The sequence below is a fragment of the Theropithecus gelada genome, chromosome 17 (genome assembly GCF_003255815.1).
Source record: "Theropithecus gelada isolate Dixy chromosome 17, Tgel_1.0, whole genome shotgun sequence".
In the NCBI taxonomy this organism is placed as follows: Eukaryota; Metazoa; Chordata; class Mammalia; order Primates; family Cercopithecidae; genus Theropithecus; species Theropithecus gelada.
The window spans coordinates 28,696,852-28,715,254 of record NC_037685.1 but is presented as its reverse complement, the minus strand read 5'-3'; the positions used below and the strand labels follow the sequence as shown (position 1 = coordinate 28,715,254).

The 18,403-nt window shown below is 34.3% G+C and overlaps 1 long non-coding RNA gene across 1 annotated transcript in view; it reads left to right on the top strand.

The window, feature by feature from the left end:
- LOC112611115 overlaps positions 1–11,129 on the top strand; it is a 28,794-nt gene extending 17,665 nt beyond the window's left edge. Inside the window, exon 2 of the long non-coding RNA XR_003116551.1 lies at positions 10,603–11,129. This is a non-coding gene — a long non-coding RNA (uncharacterized LOC112611115). The remainder of the gene's footprint in view (positions 1–10,602) is intronic.
- Positions 11,130–18,403: the final 7,274 nt, after the last annotated feature.

Sequence of the window (18,403 nt, the reverse complement as noted above, 5' to 3'; positions counted from 1 at the left end):
GGTAAAAAATAAATTTGCCACTATATATGTATGTAAATAAACACAAAGTAATTACATGGTTAATAAATACATATCAAAGTGTTATGTGAGATATAGCATGAATTATAATATTTAGAAAAATCAAGGAATTCTTAAATATTACCAAAATATTTCTTAAATATGTTGAATGCATTCTTAAAAACTTAGTGTGAAATAGTTTTATATGCAGCAGATATCTCCCAGTTATATTTCTACCTATAATAAATATTAAAAGATTAATGAATTGGCCATGAATGCTACAGAATATTAGTGTATCATTGCATAAGCTATCAATGCAATGTAAGATCCAAGGATATAAAATATGAGCTTAATAGCTAAAAAGTGTTTTTCTGATTTGTCAAAGAGACACATATTTTTATTTAAATAGATACTACACCTTTACAAATCAAGTTTCTGTGGCATATGGAACATTAGATGAAACAATATAAAACATAAAACATATATTTATATTAAATACATATAAAACACAATGCCATGACTCTATAATACATCTATAATTCATGCTGCTGATGAAGGCATACTCAAAACTGAGAAAAAGCAAGAGGTTTAATTGGACTTACAGTTCCACATGGCTGGAGAAGCCTCAGAAACACGGCAGGAGGTGAAAGGCACTTCCTACATGGCAGCGGCAAGAGACAAAATGAGGAAGAAGCAAAAGGGAAACCCCTGATAAACCCATCACATCTCGTGAGACTTACTATCAGAAGAATAGCACGGAAAATTACCTCCTTCTGGGTCCCTCCCACAACACGTGGGAATTCTGGGAGATAAAATTCAAGTTGAGATTTGGGTGGGGACACAGCCAAACCACAGCAATAAACAACTAATTTAACAGGTAAATTTTTGGCAAACTAATCAAATTAGAAGATTAATTTTGTTTTTAACTTTCTGAAACCCAAGACATAAAGGGAAGAAATATTTCATCATTATAAATTATAATATTTAATATTTTAATTAATATTTAATTTAATTATAATTTTATTACAAATAAAAATAGTTTAATGTGTCACATGCTTTTAGTTTTGTAGGATTTGTTTTGTTTTTCTGTAGAGAAAATTTTCCCTGGCATTAAATCTTATTAAAAATAAAAGTAGCACAAGAGTCATTTTATAAAGTAACATAATAAACATTACACTAAATTTTATTTTTGCAGAACATGCATAAAGTAGACATGTTTTATAATGAGTTTCATCAATTCAAATGCATATTTTGTGGAATCACAGCCATGCCAACAGATTGCTATAAAGAGCTAGAGCATACTAAACCAAATATAGAGTTTGGGGACGTTTAAGTTGATAGAAACAAATGTTAAAAACATAAAGAAAATCTAAAAATGTCCCTTATATCATCTCTTATGTCATATAGACAGCTTTTAAGTGGATTCCAAGATTTTAAGAATGCAATCTTAATCTTACCTCATGCATTTGCATAAGCTAATTATGTTTAGCATGCCACACCAACAGCAGAGTGGGGAACATTACAATAAAAAATATGTTAATTTTTATAGTTCTGGCTCCTTATTCCCCCAACCGAAGCAATAAATTCCCATATTTTTGCGTTCCAGGCATGTCACTTTTGAAAAGATAGTGGTTATCGATGTGTACATAGTTTGTTACTATTATTAAATCATTAATGGACTCTGATGAATCTTTTTAACAGTGACTTTCCAGGAAATAAAAATGGATTCAGTTTGATCTTGAGCAAATCTGGAATAACGTGCCATTCCATGATAACTTTATTATATTATGTTATATATTATATAGTATACAATGATCTTACCCATTTCCCATCTTCTTGCATTTTTACAGAATAGATTTGATCTTATCACCATCTAAACCTCACTAGTGTAGAGAAGTGTTTGTGTGTGTGTGTGTGTGTGTGTGTGTATGTATGTGTGTTGAGAGAAGGTCTTTTTCATTTTATTTACTTACAGATTCTCAAACAAAAGGCAATTATAGTTCTCTTAAAATATATTATTTGGCCTACCTATTGCAAGTAATATGGGTGAGACTTTTCTACAATAGATTATATGTAACAGGATATTTTAAAGAAATGTCTGAGGTATAGATGTCCTTCTTTGCAAACTGGCATATTTTTATATGCTTAAGAAATAAATATCAAAGATCAAGTTTACAGTCCTGAAAGCTAAAAATGTTGACATATCTTTACTTTCCAGGTAGGTCATCCTATCATTTCTGGGCAATAAACCACATACATTCTAAAAGTAATAAAAAGAGCTAAGCTACATATCTGTCCAAGGACTGATATGAATGCCTATTTGAAACTCCCATTTTTTTTTTTTACAAATCACTGAAGAAATTTAAATTTGTCATGGAAAAATAAATAATGATAATACTACCCATAGACTTAGCCATTGAAAATCAAAATGATTCTTATTACAATATCTGATTTTGAGTAGTGTTACCACTTCTTGTGAAGTTGGCTGAAATATGTGCTTTCAAATATATTTGGCCTACTGGACATAAATATTTTCTATTGCTTACATTTTTAAATAAGAATTTATAATATTTACCACACATCACAATTTCATTTTTAGAAAATAAATATGATTTTTAAAGCATGCTAACAACATAGATAAAGATTATTGTTATTTTCTCCAGCAGATTCACTGAAAAGTAACTATTTTATTGTCATTCGGCACAGGATAGTCATTTGAAGCACTTGTAATATCACTGTACTTTTTATGGGAAATGGTATGATACTGGAGTATTAGCCTTAGGAGAGACCATGTGATATTATTCTCTCTTGGCAGAACCTTATCACACAGAGCATGAGAATGCCAAAAAGAACAGGACTACCAGGCTGCTTCACAGAAATCTTATGTCATGCTCTAATGCTGATGTGTGACCATTCTGTAATCTAGCTGGTTAGTGATCCTTAATCAATTTAGTCATTTTAGCAGGGTTCTTTTTGGTGAATTAATTCTTTAGACATATTTCCTTTTTGTCTCTGTGTTGAAATAATATTTCAGATTTTTAAAATCTGAGAAGAATTTTTATATTACAAATCATTTTTCTGTAACAAATTAAGATAGGAGATCCTCCAGTATCAATCAGTAAGTTAGACATGTGATATGCTTGTTCCATTAGTACTTGAAATTTAAAGTGAAATATTTAATGATAATCGAAAAAAAGAGTAAACCTGAGTGCAGTGGCTCACACCTGTAATCTCAGCACTTTGGAAGGCTGAGGTGGGAGGATTGGGTGAGCTCAGGAGTTTGAGACCAGCCTGGGCAATATAGAGAGACTTTGGCTCTATGAAAGTTAAAAAAGCAAACTAGTTAAGTGTTGTGGCTCATGCCTGTAGTCCTAGCTACTCCAGAAGCTGAGGTGAGAGAATTGCTTGAGCATGAGAGGTCAAGGCTGCAGTGAGCCATGATCACAACTTTGTACTCCAGCCCGGCCAACAGAGCAAGACCCTGTCTCAAAATAAATACACCAATAAAATTTTTAAAATAAAGAGTATATAAAATCATAAATCTTAATAATTAAACAAGAGCAACAATGGAAAATAACACTTATTTTGGTAGATTTTAAGGTAGTTAAAGCCATGGACATTCAAAAATATTATTTTATCCAAATATTTGGCATGCCTGATTTGACTGTTTTAAACACAGCATAGCTAAACACACCCTCTTTAATTAATTTTTAAATATTTATTTAACCCAGACACTCATAAATCCTTTTTACTGACTGAATAGACAAATGTTTCTAATTGCATAACAAATACATTTTTAGTGAGGACAAATGTGATATGCAGTGAACAAAAATATTCAAAAAGATAATAGATTAAAGGAAATGCATAATGCATACACACACACACACACACACACACATACACACACACAGAGAGAGAGAGAGAGAGAGAGAGAGAGAGAGAGAGAGAGAAAGAGAGAGAGAGACACTCTCTGTCACCCAGGCTGGAGTGCAATGGTGCAGTTCTGGGTCACTGCAATCTCTGCCTCCCAGGTTCAAACGATTCTTGTGCCTCAGCCTCCCGAGTAGCTGGAACTACAGGCACGCACCACAACGCCGGCTAATTTTTGCATTTTTTTGTAGAGACGGCATTTTACCATATTGGCCAGGCTGATCTCAAACTCCTGATCTCAGGTGCTCTGCCAGTCTGGGCCTCCCAAAGTGCTGGGATTCTATGCCTGGCCTGGAAATGCATACAGATTTTTAAAACTTAGCTTGAATTATATGGAAATATTAATTGCAATAATGTACTGTGTATTTAGATAACTCAATATAAATTAAATAGAATATAAATGAAAGTTAAATTTTAAGTTAAATTTAATAACAAAAATGATGTTAATTTTTTACAGATTACAAAACATTTTCAAAGTTTTGTTTGACAAGTATCTAAAACGTCCTGAACCCAAGGGCCAGCTAATTAAAATCCATTAAATTATGGCCATTTTATAGGATCACTGGGAGTCAAGAGAGCTCTTATTGCAAATACTTCAAAATAAAAAAATTCTTCATCACAAAGAAATAGGTTTACTTGCCCCTAAAACTTGTTTAAAACAAATAAATCCAAGTTTGAGGATAAAATGTATGTTTTACATATTTATCTGTAATATATACACATAAACGTACATATGTGGCATTTTGTAGGTCTGTACACATAGTATGTTTTCTATTCGAGGGCTCTTTTTTGAAGCGGAGTCTTGCTTGGTTGCCCAGAGCTGAAGTGCAATGGTGCGATCTCGGCTCATGGCAACCTGTGCCTCCCAGGTTCAAGCAATCTCCTGCCTCAGCCTCCTGAGTAACTGAGATTACAGGCACACACCACCACGCCTGGTTAATTTTTGTATTTTTAGTAGAGACAGGGTTTCACCATGTTGGTCAGGCTGGTCTCAAACTCCTGACCTAAAGGGATCTGCCTGCCTTAGCTTGAATTAGAACCCTATTTTATACGTGAAGGTCTAAAAATCTAAAGAAAAATATTTTAACCTATTTATGAAGCAAATTCTATCTATTGCATTCTAAAACAGAGTGATGACATTATAAAAATGATGAATTATTATAAATATGTCTACATATCCAATTTTTAAATATAAGTTAAATCAAATTTTAGAAATGTATACATTTCTACTGTGTAACAAATGAGTTATAGTACTGGGGAGCCCCAAAACCAAAACTTCTCTGAATATACTATTTACATATACTGTACATTGTTCAAAAATCTTCTGTTAATTTGATATCCAAGTGCTTTCAAATACTGAAAAAAGAACATTCTTTTTGGAAATGAAATTTACAGATGCAGTGTCCTCCATAGAGGACTACTTTATCTCTGCTTAGTTCTTGCTTGTATCCTTCAAATCAGTATTAAATTTAGTGGTGATAAGATCTACATTTTAGTTTTCTATTTCTGCCATAAGAAATTGCTGCAAATTTGGAAGATTAAAAACACAAATTTTATTATTTTACATTTCTGTAGGTGAGAACTCTGACATGGCTTTCCCTGGGCTAAGACCTCAGGCTGTGTTCAGTTTTGACTTTCTGAAGGCTTTAGGGGAGAATCCATTTTTCCGTACATTGAGATTGTTGCTGGAATGTGGTTCTTGGCAGTTGTAGAATTGAGTCCCCCACTTTCTTTCTGTCTGTTTGTTGAGGGTTGTTTTGAGCTTTTAGAGATCATCCATATTCCCTGATTCATGGCCCCTGCCTACATTGTCAAAACCAGCAACAATGAATGGAATTCAGGAGTCTCTCACACTTAGAATCTCTCCTTTTCTTCTGTCATCACATCTCTCTAACCAGTTCTTCTGCCCTCCTCTTTCATTTCTAAGAGCCCGTGTGATTTTCTTGGTCCCATCCAGTTAATCTCAATAGTCTTCCTATTTTAAAGTCCATAATCTAATTCCATTGGGAAAAATTATTTATTCATGTAACATAATTTATTTACAAAGGTCAGGGATTAGACCATGGACATCCATCAGGGACGCTCTTCTGCCTATCACAATCTATAATCAGTTGAAGTCTGCTTTGAGAATTCATTCCATAGTGTTAACTCAATAGAGAGATCCTACAAGAACATTTACCATAGCCTTCAAAGTGTTACGACCTCAGCAGCTTTACACTTGCTCTTCCCTCTACCTGAAAAGTGTTTCCATGTTTGCTCGAATAAGGTCCCCATCTCTGTATGGTGCAGGTCTTAATGTAAAAAGGATTTCCTATTCATATGTAAATTAACCACTGGTCGCATTTACAATTTATCAGATTACCCCAATTTATTGTCTTCATAACACTTATTACTTTCTAAAATTATCTGGTAAAATGAAAATTAATCTAGAAAAAAACATGAATACAGAAAATAATAACTACACTTTATGCAAATCTTGCTTGAATTGGAAAAACAAAAGGCTACTTGGTATTCTTATAGGAGATTAGAATAGAATAGGATTTCATGGAAAAATCAATCTGTGTAAGAAAACAAAATCCAATATAAAATGTGTTATAGTGGCAATGCATTGTAATAAAAGCTTAATAAAATAGCAATCTAAATGGAGTTATATTAGAAGAGACAGGTAACTGACTAGAAGTCTGTTTTTAAAGGTGTGGTTCAAATAGTAGGTCTATATATTCTACATATGTTATCATATATGGAGAAGCTTCCCATTGAAGCTCCTTTTTATTATCAATGGCTTGATATTATTATTTTAAATGAATGAATTTGACATATAAAATTCTAAGTTTATAGATTATTATTACTAACTAAAAAAAAAATTGCTTTCAAATTTGCCTCTTACCTGCAAATGAGGCAGGTGTATTGGGAGTAAAATGTTCTATTTTCCTGTGGCTAGTGGTAAACATTTCTCGAATCTTTGGCTCTTAGAAGTTCTTTGCTTCTTACAGTAAGTCACATTAAGACTGAATAATTTATGTTAAAATCATTGTTAAAAGCTGGGTGTGGTGGCTCACACTTGTGATCCAGCAGTTTGGGAGGCTGAGGTGGGTGGATCACTTGCGCCTAGGAGTTCAAGACCAGCCTCGGCAACATGGTAAAATCCCATCTTTGCCAAAAATAAAAAAAAATTAGCCAGGCTTTGTAGTACATGCCTGTAGCCCCAGCTGCTAGGGAGGCTGAGGCAGGAGGATTGCTTGAGTCCTGAAGGTGGAGTCAGTCTGCAATGACCCGAGATCATGCCACTGCACTCCAGCCTGGGTGACAGAGTGAAAACCTGTCTCAAAAAAAAAAAAAAAAAATTCACTGTTAAAATCTTCTACACATAGATATTAAGAAATATGTACTTCCACTAAAAATACTACCAATATATTACAAATTATATTAATTGAGAGTTATAAATAAGCTAGAAAATATAGTAAATGTTATTTATTAAACATTCGTAAAATGCATTTTTCCAAGTCAGTGTCCCTTCATTTAAAATCAAAAACTAAAATGTTTAATATTTTTACTTTTTACAGTGAATAAGAACAATGTTACCTTATCATCTAAATTTTAATTCAAATCTTCATTAAATGATTTTGAATGTTTAATGAACCAAACTGCATCTATTAACCTTTATGAAAGAGAACAGGAATGTACTAGTTTAATATTATTAACCATTATTTACCACAGTCTACATTTAGAAAAAATAATGCTGTAATGTCATTGTGTAAATTTATACTTAATTACCAATAGTTAATTACTGGTTCATATTTAATTACCAAAGTAGTTGGCCATTTTTCATATTTTGGTTAAATTAAATTACATCATAATTCATTTTACTTTATTTCATTCTAATATGTATAATCTTAGGTTTTATATTTAACTTTAATTGATGATATGAAAAAGAATATTGGAAATCTATTTTTGATATTGACATTTCAATAAAATGTTATTTTAACATAAAATTTTTAGTATTTAAATGCTAAAGATTCATTTAAAAATAGAATCAAGTACATTCACAAATACTGAAGAATAAAAAGGACAAATATGTGGATCAGATAGCTTCTGACAACAGATTGCCAAAAATATTCTCATCTGTCTATTAGATGTTCTCACCTAGAGTTTATAGAGCTGAAATACTGAATTTAAAAGTGCTTCTAGTCAAAATTTCAAGATATAGCCACTGAACTTCCAGAAAATTCTCAATGGACATAATTCCGTATCTTAAAATATAGCCACAACTAAATCACTACCACCATCACAAACCTTTTTTGATAGTCAGGTGTTCAATTTTGCCTCTGAACTTTGGAATGTGCACTGGAAAGCACAAAAGCTCCTGGCCAGGTTTCTCAATGCATTTTCCCTAGACAGCTGTCTTGTTGAACTGACTGATCCAGTGTGACCTGCTTCTGTTACTATCTTTCACACCCTGCCACTGCGTTCTAACTTGTATTATTGTTTCATTGGCTTTATTTACTCATTCTGAATTCTCTTTTTTAGTTAGCCTCCTAGCAACACAATCAGCTTCCCTGTCTTCATGCCCTTGGATCACACGGATCAAAGAAGAAACCCTGCCTCATACTGTCTCACCTCCACAGAATCCCTCTTCCAAACTTCCTGTCCTTTCTACTTCCCAATGATAGAGGGAAACTTGTAGACTCTTCTCATCAACAAAAGATAAAAAATTTATTTGTTCATATAATTCCAGACAGCAAAAGAGTCTCCATATTCCATTCTTTATTCCATTTCTCAAAGTATAAATGCTTAATTTTTTAACTACACACACACGAAGAATTATTGCTGTTTTTGTCTTCACTGAAATAGTTGTCAAGGTATAGTCCAAGAAGCTATGAAGGTCACCAAATATCTTTCAGGGATTCCATAAAGTAAAAATAATTTTAAAACTATTGCTAAGAAGTTATTATGTTTTCCACTGTCATTCGTTTATGAATGCAGAGTTAAGTTTTCTAGATACCAATGATGTGATATCATTCTAATAGCTTAACAAAATGTGGACTTGTGCATTCGTTTTTAAATTTTCTAATTTTAATTAAATATGAAATATGTGTGTGTATATATATACATAATATATCTCTAACAGAAGTTATTGGGTCTATCACTGCATTTATGTGTCTAAGGGGGTTAAAGATAAAATAATAGAGAACAGATTCTTCACTACATATGTGTTGCTAGTGAGTTTTACAGAATTTACAAGTTTTGCTTTATTCTCTACACCAGTTTAGGTGTCAGGAATGATGTATGTAGTAATTTGTAGAGTAGTAGACCAAACATTGATGAGCTGACAGGTGTTAGATATGTGCTATCTTTTGAAAGGTGCTGTATTGCATCTGATTAATTTCGCATTTCTGCTTTAGAAGGTTATATGTGTTTAAGTATAGGAATGAAAACATTGATGTAATAAGAACCTTAAGTCTTTGTGCCCTGAGGGTGCCATAGCAGAAATGAAGATTAGTTTTTAAAAATAATTCAGGAAAATCTGAGTCCATAATCAGCAGAGCCAGAGTGTTGAAGTTTAATGCTGGGTTATGTGAACCAAGACATAGTATATATTAGTTTTCATGCTTTCAATCAAAATCAGAGGTCTATTATTTACTGCAAGAATTCTCTGTGAATATAGCAAAGTGTGGGTGGTACTCAAAGTCAATTTAATTTATTGTGGAACAATACCCTCCCTTGATGCCTTCAGCAGATGCCCTCTTAGCATGGACTCTATTTCTCTCTCTAGGTAATAGCATGAGAGACAAACTACTTGTTACAGTAAATTAAATGCTTCCCACCTCTGTATCTCAGGTTTTCAAGAACTTAACTCTTGTATCTGTACACTGCTTATTTTGCTGAGAACTCTTTTAAACTTTGAACTTAAGGGAGTGGAATTGAAATCTGTCCATTAATATTTTCCATGCTGATATATTCAATCTTGAGGTTTTTTTAGAATGATGTGGACATTGGCTTACCACATAGTCAGAACATTAGTAATGTGAATTTGGATTATTAACTTAGTATTACTCATGAATAAGTAAGAAGAAATTAATAGGAAACATAGTCTTACTTCTTTGAGTTAGGTATAGACCCCTTGGTGACTGATTCCAATTAATATATTTCTTCTTTACTTTATAACTTATTAGTATTTATTAAACTATAAAGATTTAAGCTTTGTTTTATTATTTTGAAATAATTTATTTTTATAGATTTATGGATTTTTATAAAATCTTACTTTAAAATTTGGTGATAAGCATATGAATAAACTATAGTTTGACTACTGCATGTAGATAGTTAGTTTGAAGAACTACATATACTTTATTTCTTCATAGACCATGAGTCAGTAAACTATTGCTTGTGAGTCAAATGTGAGCCCTGTGATTCCACTACCAATTTGAGTATGAGCTACGAATGTTTCTTATATTTTTAAATGGCTAAACAAAATTTTAAAAGAATGATATTTTGTCATGTTTTAAACTTATGCACAATTCAAATTTCACTGCCCATAAATAAAGTTTCATAGGAACAAGCTTATCCTATTCCACTAGGTATTATTTGTGACTGTTCTCAAGCTACAATAGCTGGGTAGTTTCAGCAGTAATCAGGACATGTCTTTAAACCTTTCACCCCAAGTTTTCTCATCCACAGGTCTTAATTTTCATCCAGACCACCTTCTGCCCACTTCTACTGACCACAAGCTTTTGGATTCTGCCCTTGGTCTCTGAGCACAGCAGAATACGGGAGAATCCCTTCCTGCTGGAGACATGATGCCTTATCTTCCCTCCCAAAGGGCCATCTCTGCTTCAATTCCACTGCCAGCCACATCCTTGCTACTGCCCTCTTACTACTTCCTATTCCAGCCAAACTGTATTAGTTTTTAATTTATTTCACTCAGTTATTCTTAATACAGTTTAAATATAGACAATACAAAATATGGATATTTATTTTATTTATTATTATACATGCATATTCATGTTATCTTCGATGCTATTTGGTCCACACAGGAGGCTAAGGTACTATATTTACCATCTGACCCTTTATAGAAAAAGTTAGCTTACCCCTCATCTAAACTATGAAGACAGAAACATCTGTTTTGTTCCCTATTGTAGTCCCACAACAGGTGCAAATGTGTCCTCAGTGAATATCATTAAGTGAATAAATGATGGAAAAACTGTATTTTCCTGTATTGTCTAATAACCAGATATGTTCTTATTCTTTATCTGTCACCTATTTATCCTAATTTCAACTAACTTATCTTTTCCATGAATCATTCTCAACTAACTTCAACTGGGACTGATTTCATGAACAGACTTCAATCATTTTGTTTAACATTTCTTTGCTATTCAGTTACAAATTTTGTTTTTAAAGATCAAATATAATTTTGTGAATAATAAATTATTATACTATTTGTTGCTTGTTAGCAGGTGATTAGATGCTATATCCCTTGAGAACTAAGGTTCTCTGCAATTACTTGCATTTTCTACAGCATCTTATGAATTATTATTGACATTAATGTTCACAACATGTTTGTGGAATTCAGTGACTGAATGAATGAACTGTCTTCACAAGTGAAAAACTAAACTTCAGCAAAGCAAAATACTCATCAAAATTCAAATGTGTGTTTTAATTGACCTGGAGTTCAATGACACTCAGGAAAAGTAAGAATATGCTATACTAGTTCCACTAAAAATTAAATAAGTACATTAATTACTAGTGTATGTTACTATAAATATGCTTTAAAAATAAAGCCATCAGTAAATAGAAGTTGGCCAGCTAATGCAGCCAGGTAGAACAGCTCCCACTGAGGGACTGAGATGACTGCCGTGCTTCTAACAGATCTTCAGAGGGAAGATGCTAAGTGGGTATGGAGGGAAGGCACAGAAGCTGGACTGAAGGCAGATAAAGCTGGGAACCCTGTATGGTGCTATGGCACACAGGGACTCATTTCTGGACCACAACTGCTCCAGGAGAATGGGTGGGTTAAATTGGCCAGCAGCAACCTTATCTTGCCATGGGCCTCTGGAGCCCTGGCAGGAGGAGACCCCCTCAAACAACATGAAAACTCAAGTTGGCAGAAAGAGCTGCTTAAAGAAGGGGGAGGAGCAGCAAGTCAGCTGATGTGAAGCCCAGAAGGTTTGATGCAGAAATATCTGAAGTAGAGTATGGACAGGGATGGCCATTTCTCTAGACTTGACTTGCTGCCATAGGAGACTTTAGCCCTAGGGGAACTGTCAAACTAATTTCTGCAGGGTAGTTTTGCCCATCAGATAGGGCTGGTCTGATCCGAATAACCCTTGGTCTGCTCGCCTCTCCTGGGGCCTCAGCTTGGGCATGCCTGTTTGCAAGGAAGTCCTGGGTACCCTAGAGATCCACACTGTGGCTTTTGCAATTGCTGACTGTACCTAACTAATGGAGAGCTCTAGTGAGGTGGCCTCTATGGCCATACACAAGCCCACCTACTCCTTCCCCATACTGTAGCTTCTTCTGGGCCCACCCTGAGTGATCTCTCCTGCTTGAGGGGCACAGAGGAGACATCCAGGCCTGTGCTTGTCAGCATCTTGACCCCAACCCAACCCCACCTCAAGTGCAACCATGCATGCAGTTTCCAGTAACGGCCCACTGAACCCCCAGCTGTGTTGCTTGTGCCACTGTGGTACAAGTCTGCAGGACACAGGCACCCCAGTACCTGCTAACAATCTGCCACAACTGACACACCTCAACTCCCCCAGCACAGTAAATTCCAAACCCTGAGGAGCCAGAGAGAAAAGTTGGGGCACAGTAAGTGTCCTTCGGAGTTAGAGCACACAGTACAGGAACTGGGAGCTTAGTGTTGGCCTCCTGAAATGTTCCAGAAATGAAGCCGGTCTGCTGAAACCACATTATACCATACTCAATCCCTCACGGTCATCAAATAGGATAAAAAATATTTAAAAAAATTCAAATGTCAGCAATCTAAAAGATTGAAGGTAGATAAACCCATAAAGATGAGAATCAGCACAACAACCTTGAAAAACTTTAAAAGCCAGAATACCTTCTATTTTCCCAATGATTTCATCACTTCTCCAGCAATCATCTTTCCAGCAAGGGTTCTGAACCAGGCTGAGGTGAGTGAAATGACAGAAAAAGAATTCAGAATGTGAATAGGAACAAAGATCACTGAGCTACATTTGAAATCCAATGCAAGGAAGCTAAAAATCTTCATAAAACAATGTGGCAGCTGACAGGCAAAACAGCCAGTATAGAAAATAATGTAGCTATCCCAATAGAGCTGAAAAACACACTACAAGAATTTCATAATGTAATCACAAGTATTAATAGCAAAATAAACCAAGGGGAAGAAAGAATCTCAGAGCTTGCAGACTGGCTTTCTGAAATAAGACAGTTTCTCAAGAACAGAGAAAAAAGAATGAAAATGAATTAAGAAAATATCTGAGAAATAGAGGTTTATGTAAAGAGATCAAATCTATGACTCATTAGAGTCCCTGAAAAGGGTGGGGAGAGTGGAACCAACTTGGAAAACATATTTCAGCACATCATCCATGAGAACTTTCCCCAACCTAGCTAGAGAGGCAAACATTGCAATTCAGGAAATGTAGACAACTTCAGTAATATGCTTTACAAGAAGATCATCTCCAGGACACATAATCATATTTTTCAAGGTCAAAATGAAAGAGAAAATGTTAAAGACAGCTAGAGAGAAAGGTCAGGTCTCTTACAAAAGAAAGTCCATTAGACTAACAGTGAACCTCTAACAGCAGAAACCCTTCAAACCAGAAGAGATTTGGGGCCAATAGTCTACATTCTTAAAGAAAAGAAATTCCAACTCAGAATTTTATATCCAGTCAAACTAAGCTTCATAAGCAGAGGAAAAATAAAATTATTTTCAGACAAACAAAGGCTGAGGGAATTCATTACCACCAGACTTCCCTTAAAAGAGCTCCTGAAGGAAGCGCTAAATATGGAAAGAAAAAATTGTTATCAGCCGCTGCAAAAACACACTGATTTACATAGACAAGTGACCTTAAAAGACTTCCCTTAAAAGAACTCCTGAAGGAAGTGCTAAATATGGAAAGGAAAAATTGTTATCAGCCACTACAAAAGCACACTGATTTACATAGATAAGTGACACTATAAAGCACCCATATAAACAAATCTGCAAAATAATCAGCTAAGATCATGATGACAGGGTCAAATCTAGGCATAACAATACTAACCTTTAATATAAACGTGCTAAATGTCCCAATTAAAATACACAGAGTGACAAACTGCATAAAGAACCAAGACCCATTGGTATGCTGTCTCTAAGAGACCCATCTCACATACAATGACACACACAGGCTCAAAATAAAGAGATAAAAAAAATCTTACCAAGTAAATGGAAAAGAGAAAAAAAGTCGAGGTTGAAATCATAGTTTCTGACAAAACAGAATTTAAACAAACAAAGATCAAAAAAACAAGGGCATTACATACCGATAAAAGTTCAATTCAGTAAGAAGATCTAACTATCTTAAATATATATGCATCCAGGAGCACTCAGATTCATAAAGCAAGTTCTCAGAGACCTTCAGAGAGATTTAGATTCCCACACAATAATAGTGGGAGAGTTTAACACACCACTCACAATATTAGACAAATTATTGAGACAGAAAATTAGCAAAGACATTTAGAACCTGAACGTAGCACTGGATCAAATGAACCTCATGGACATCAACAAAACACTCCACCCCAAAACAACAGAATACACATTTTTCTCACTGCTACATGGCACATAATCTAAAATTGGTCACAGAATCAGAAGTAAAATACCCCTCAACAAATGCAAAAGAACTGAAAATCATCACAAACAATGTCTCAGACCACAAGACAATCAAATTAGAAACCAGATTAAGAAATGTATTGAAAAACATACAATTACATAGAAATTGAACAATCTGCTCCTGAATGAATTTTGGGTAAATAACGAAATTAAGGCACAAATCAAGAACTTATTTGAAACTAATGAGAAGAAAGATATATTGTACCAGACTCTCTGGGACACAGCTACCACAGTATTAAGAGGGAACTTTATAGCACTAAAAGTTAGAAAGATCTCAAGTTACCAACCTAACATCACAATGAAAAGGACTAGAGAAGCAAGAGCAAACAAATCCCAAAGCTAGCAGAAGACAAGAAATAGCCAAAATCAGAGCTGAACTGAAGAGATTAAGACACAAAAAATTATTCAAAAGATCAACAAATCCAGGAGCTTGTTTTTTGAAAAAATAATAAAACAGACCATTAGCTAGACTAATAAAGAAGAAAAGAAAATTCAAATACACACAACTAGAAACAACAAGGAGGGTATTACCACTGACCTCATAGAAGTACAAATAACCATCAGAGAATATTATGAACACCTCTATGCACATAAACTAAAAAATCTAGAACAAATGGATAAATTCCTGGACACATACATCCTGCTAAGACAGAACCAGGAAGAAATTGAATCTTTTAAAAGCCCAATATTGAGCTCTAAAATTAAGGTAGCTATAAATAACCTGCCAACCAAAAAACAAAGCCCAGGACCAGATGGATTTACAATTGAATCCTTCCAGATGTACAAAGAAGAGCTGGAACCATTCCTGCTGAAATTACTCTAAAAAAATTCAGGAGGAGGGATTCCTCCCTAACTTATTCTATGAGGCCAGCATCATCCTGATACTAAAACCTGACTGAGAAACAACAAAAATAGACAACTTCAGGCCAATATCCTTGATGAACATAAATGCACAAAAATCCTCAATAAAATATGGGTGGATTGAATCCAGCAGCACATCAAACATCTTACTCAACACAATCAAATAGGGTTTACCCTGGGATGCAATGTTGATTCAACAAATGCAAATCAACAAATATGATTCATCACATAACAGAACTAAAGACAAAAACTACATAATTATCTCAATAGATGCAAAAAAGGCTTTTGAAAAAATTCAACACTACTTCATGTTAAAAATTCTCAGTTAACTAGGTGTTGAAGGAACATATCTCAAAGTAATGACAGCCATATATAACAAACCCACAACCAACATCATACTGAATGTCCAAAAGCTGGCACTATTGCCCTTGAAAACCAGCACAAGACAATGATGTTTTCTCTCACCACTCCTATTAAACAGTCTTGGAAGTCCTGGTCAGAGCAATGGACAAGATAAACAAATAAAGGAAATCCAAGTAGGAAAAGAGGAAGTCAAACTATCCCTGTTTGCAGACAATAATCCTATATCTAGGACACTCCATAGTCAGCCAAAATCCTTCTTAAGCTGATAAACAACTTCAGAAAAGTCTTCGAATACAAAATAAGAAACAAAAATTAAACACCCCTATACACCAACAACAGTCAAGCTGAGAACCAAATCAGAAAGACAATCTCATTCACAATTGCCACAAAAAGAAGAAAATACCTCGGAATACAGCTAACCAGGAAGGTGAAAGATCTTTAAAAGGAGAACTACAAACCACTGCTCAAAGAAATCAGAGATAACACAAACAAATGGAAAAACATTCCATGCTCATGGATAGGAGAAATCAATATCATAAAAATGGCAACATTGCTCATAGCAATTTATAGTTTCAATGCTAATCCTATTAAACTACCATTGTGATTCTTCATAGAACTAGAAAATATTATTGCAAAATTCATATGAAACAAAAAAAGATCAAAGCTCGAATAGCCAAGGCAATAAATCCTAAGCAAAAAGAACAAAGCTGAAGCATCACACTACCTGACTTCAAACTATACTACAGGTTTACAGTAAAACCACAACAGCATGTTACTGTTACAAAAACAGACACATAGACCAATGGAATAGAATAGAGAACCCAGAAATGAGGCTGCACACCTACAACTATCTGATCTTCAACAAACCTGACAAAGACAAGCAATGGGGAAAGGATTTCCTACTCAATAATAGTGCAGGGCTAACTGACTAGCCATATGCAGAAGTTGAAAACTGGACCCTTCCTTACACCATATAAAAAATTAACTTGTGATGGATTAATTACTTAAATGTGAAACCCAAACTAGAAAAACCCTGGAAGACAACGTAAGCAATACCATTTAGGACACAGGAACTGGCAAAGATTTCATAGTGTAGTCGCCAAAAGCAATTGCAACAAAAGCAAAAGTTGACAAATGGGTTCTAATTAAAGTAAAGAACTTTTGCACAGCAAAAACAAAAACAAAAATGAAAACAAACAAACAAGAACAACAACAAAACTATCAAGAGAGAAAACAGACAACCTACAGAATGGGAGAAAATATTTGAAAACTGCATCAACAAAGGTCTAATATCCAGCATCTATAAGGAACTTAAATGACAAGATAAATCGACTCCATTAAAAGTGAAAAAAGGACATGAACAGATGCTTTTCAAAAGAACACATACATGCAGCCAATAATTATATAAAAAAAACTCAACATCACTGAACATTAGAGAAATGCAAATCAAAACCACCATGAGATACCATCTCACACCAGTCAGAATGGTTATCATTAAAAAGTCAAAAAATAACAGATGCTGGCAAGGTTACAGAGAAAAAGTAATGCTTATACACTGTTGGTGGGAGTGTAAATAAGTTCAACCATTGTGAAAGACAATGTGGCAATTGCTCAAAGACTTAAAAACAGAAACACTATTTGGCCCAGCAATCTCAATCCTAGGTACATACACAGAGGAATTTAAATCATTCTTCTACAAAGACACATGCATGTGTATGCTCATTGCAGCACTATTCACAATAGCAAAGACATGGAATCAACCTAAATGCCCATTAGTGATAGTATGGATAAAAAGAATGTGGTACATATATACTATGGAATACTATACAGTCATAGAAAATAACGAGATCATATCCTTTGCAAGAACGTGGATGGAGCTGGAGGTCATTATCCTTCTCAAACTAAAGCAGGAAAAGAAAACCAAATACCTAATATTCTCACCTACAAGTAGAAGCTAAATGATGAGAACACATAGAGGGGAACAACAGACAGACAGTGGGGCTTATCAGAAGGTGAAGGGTGGGATAAGAGAGAGGAACAGGAAACACAGCTTACAGGTACTAGGCTTAATAACTAGGTGAGGAAATAATCTGTACAACAAACCCCCATGACACAAGTTTACTTATGTAACAAGCCTTCACATGTATCCCTGAACTTAAAATAAACATTAAGCAAATAAAAATAAACATATCACATTCAAAAATTTGATACCTAGATTTTATTAGTGATTATTTATGATTGAGAAGAGATAAGAATGTAATATTTCAATTTTATGAGTAGAAAATAGTAAGGATTTTCATGAATCCTTTTAAAAATAAGAAACACTGCATTAGTAATCATTTTGCCTTACTTTTATACCATATACTGACAGGTTCAGTCACTTGTAAAAGTTTCAGTAGATACTAGTAA